Genomic DNA, 3,933 nt, shown 5'->3' with positions numbered 1-3,933 from the left:
ACTCCTTACTCTCATATCATAATTTACTCTCTCTCTCAATAGAGCTACTCACCCTTTCATGTGAGCAGACACTCACTTGATCTGGTCTTCACTTGCCTTTGTTGATTTCACCAATTCCCCATTCCCTCTCTCTGACCATCATCTTCTATCTGTTAACTTATCCCTCACTCCTTCTCAACCTCAGCCTCCCAAGGCTACCATCACTAAGTATAACCTTGAGTCTATTGACACTAAGTCCCTTTCCTCCCTGCTCAACTCACTTCTCTCCCCATTGTCTCTCTCTTCTGCCCTGACTAAGCTGTTTTGCTATATAATGTCTCCCAAACTTCTGCACTAGACTCTATTGCTCCAGTGGTCACTTCTCACCTTCAAAGATCCACACCTCAGTCTCTGCATTCCAAGTGCACAAGATACCTGCAAAAGTGTTCAAAAACTACTGAACTACAGTGAAGGAAATCACTCTTCAATGCAGGCTGTCTCCATTTTCAAATGTATGCTCTCGACCTTACAGTGCTGCCCTTTCCCTCTTCCCAGTCCTCCAATCCCCATAGTCTTTTCGTCACTTTTAACTCCTTCCTCTGCCCTCTCTCCTCACCTCCCCTCCTCACATTCTGCCCTTGATTTTGCCAACCACTTTATATCTAAAAGTGAGTCCATATGTCAGAACATCACATCCCACAAGACTCTCATCACCCCATCCCCTTCTTACCCAGCCTGTCTCTACTCATTATCTCCATCCATTTATAACATCTCTGATATCATTATACCAAGTATCTGGAGATGAATTTATGACCCTAATCCTGTCCCCCCTTCCACCTCTCTCCTTGACCCTATCCCCTGTGCTCCCTTTCTCCTGTTCCCAACTTGCCTATCTCTTAAATCTCTCCATCTCATCAAACACTCTCCCCTGTGCATTCAAGCATGCCCTTGTCTCTTCCATTCTTAAAAGAAAAAACACCATTGATCCTGGCAGTCTCTCTAATTACCACCCAATCTCTCTCCTACCATTCGCCTCAAATTCTTTGAGAAGATTGCCTACAGCCACTTTACCACCTTTTCTTCCATTATCTGCTTGACACATTTTAGTCTGGCTTTTGTCCTCTCCATTCCACAGAAACTACCCTCACTAAAGTCAGCAGTGATATCCTTGCTACCAAATCCAAGGTCCACAATTCTCTGCTCATTTTCCTTGAGTTCTCTGCTGCTTTTGACACTGCCGACCACCCTCTCCTCCTGCAAATAATTTGCTCCCTTGGTCTTCATGATACTGCCCTCTCTTGGCTGTCCTCCTACCTCTCTGACCATTCTTTCTCTGTCTTCTCTTATAACTCCACTTCTCACTCACTTCCTGTACCAATAGAGGTGCTCCAAGTTTTTGTTCTTGGACCTCTACTATTCTGCCTTTTTATATAATCTTTAAGTGAGCTCATCAGCTCTTTTGGCCTCTAATATAATCTCTATGCTGATGAAAATCATATCTACCTCTTCTCCCCTGACCTTCCACCCTCTCTCCTCACTTATATCTCCATCTGTCTCTCTGCTCTTTCATTCTCACTTTTGTAAACTAAACATATCTAAGACATATCTGATAATATTAGAAACCTCCCAGTACCTCTAATAATTTCATTATCTATTGACAGCACTGCCATCTCCACTAGCCCACAATCTCCACAGCACTGTTTTGGAGTTATACTTGACTCTTGCCTCTCCTTCAAACCACACATTCACTACCTTTCGAAGTCCTGCACCTTTCATCTCATAAAATATTTCTGGGATTAGACCCTTTCTCACAAGCAACTAAGACCATCATCCACTCACAGGTCATCTGCAGACTTGACTACTATCACATCCTCTTATCTGGCCTCCCAGTATCTTGCCTCTCTCCACTCTTAACTCTCCAAATGTACTACATCTGCCTCCCCTCTCCTACCAGCCCTACACTGATTCCCCTTCAGAACCCAATTCAAACTTCTCACACTAAAAAAACCTTCAGCCAATCTCCTCCTCTTGACATCTCTGACCTTATCTCCCTTCATGCTCCCATCTGCCTACTTCGCTTCACAAATAAATTACTTATCTCCTCTCAACTGATTACTTTCTTCCACTCCCATCTCCAATATTTTGCCTGTGCTGCTCCTTACTGGAACTCTCTCCCTTTACCTATGAGGCTCTTTACAAAACTTCAATCGGGCTCTCAATACCCACTTTTTTTATCAAAGCCTTCCAGTTATCATCCTAACCCACCACACCATGCTACTTACTGTCTTTCTCCTCTGTGTCACCCCTGCCTGTTTGACTATCCCCTTTAAACTGCAAACTCTCATAAGCAGTACCCTCTTCCCTCATGTGTTTTTCCTTCTGTGACTTAAACCATTATCTCCTCCCCACTGTATACAACAGCACCAAACCCTTGGGTTCTGCTGCCTGCTGCTTTTTTGGGTATTAAACTGCTGATGCAGCAAAATTTATAAACACTGTTCATGTCCTGCAAAGTTCTGTACTGTAAGTCACTTTTTTTTATTATTCATACTGTTTCTGCTTACTGATACCTAGTGGGCACTGTTTAGCAGAAATATCAGAGCTACATCAATAGTAATTCAACCATCAGCACACAGTTTGAGATCTCTCTCCAAGGGCTCTATTTATTAATATTAAAATAAAGAAAAAAAGGGTGTTTTCACACCATTTTTACATTATTTTAGTATGACCTATAGATATTACAGGGCAATTGGAATAGAATTCATAAAATTCTACTCCAACCCCTAAGTATCACTTATTTTTAGTAATCAGATCGCATTTCCCATAATTGCAATGGGAAATGTGATCTGTCTGGTAGTTACTAAAAATAAATTGTGAAAAAAATACCTGGGGAGGCCCTGTGATAATAACGCCACCTGGAGGTGGCATTATCCAGGGTCTCCCCCGGTTACCGGACTCCTACTCTGCTCTAATGGGGAGAGCAGAGGCGGGAGTCAGTCCCAGTGATCAGCTGTGGTCTAAACAGACCGCAAGCTGATTCACTGCAAAAAAATTGTAAAAAAAAAATTAACTTACCTGACTCCATTGACCGGTGATCGGGGCTCCGGTGATGCCTCCCCTCTAGTCAGCTGGTTTCCCATGCTGCACTGCGGGCCGGTCATCAGGTGATCGGGTCCCAGTGCAGTATGGGAGATCACCTGATCGGAGGCATGGAGGACATCACCGGAGGCCCGGATCATGCAGGTAAGTGTAATTAAGGGAGGGGGTGTGTTGCGGGGGGTCCACAATCGCGGGGGGCGGGGATTAGTGCTGGGGGCGGGGCTTAGCACTGGGCAGGGTAGCAGCGGTGGCCGGTCGGCGCATGTGTGGGCACTTTGTCACAGTATTTTTTCAGAAAATACCGTGACTAGCTCTGTCCCTGCAAGGGATTTGTAGTAAATCCCTGTGATATTGCCTGAATTCGCAATGCGAATACAGTCATTAATATCACACTACAATCTGCATTCAATATGCGAATTGTAGTAAATAGAGCCCCAAATGAGCAGGGACCATAAAAACCATGTGACCGCAAGTTCCCAGGATGCATGGCTAACAGTAACAGTACTGTAACTTATCATGAATGAAAGCAGACAGTATGACTGCTCTAAGAACAATGGAGTCAACAGCTGTTCCTTACACAGACACAATAGAAGTCACTCCTCCAATGCTATCAAATCCCTGTGCTGATATGGCAGCTGCTAAGTATGATTTTAGATGCATCCAAAAGCATTTCATAAAGATCAAAATTTGGCAAATGAATGGCCAATTACAAAGGGGCTTAAGATAACATAGCACTTTGACTAATGCACACTATTTAATGAAGTAGAAAGACTGGATACACTTTTAGTTCAAAAGACTTGTACATTACAGGCCTTTGCAAATTTCAGTTGTATTGCTGTTGTATTCCAGTTATGC

The sequence above is a fragment of the Taudactylus pleione genome, unplaced genomic scaffold, assembly GCF_031769625.1.
Source record: "Taudactylus pleione unplaced genomic scaffold, aTauple2 ptg000019l, whole genome shotgun sequence".
NCBI classification, from domain to species: Eukaryota; Metazoa; Chordata; class Amphibia; order Anura; family Myobatrachidae; genus Taudactylus; species Taudactylus pleione.
This window is presented reverse-complemented; position numbering follows the sequence as displayed.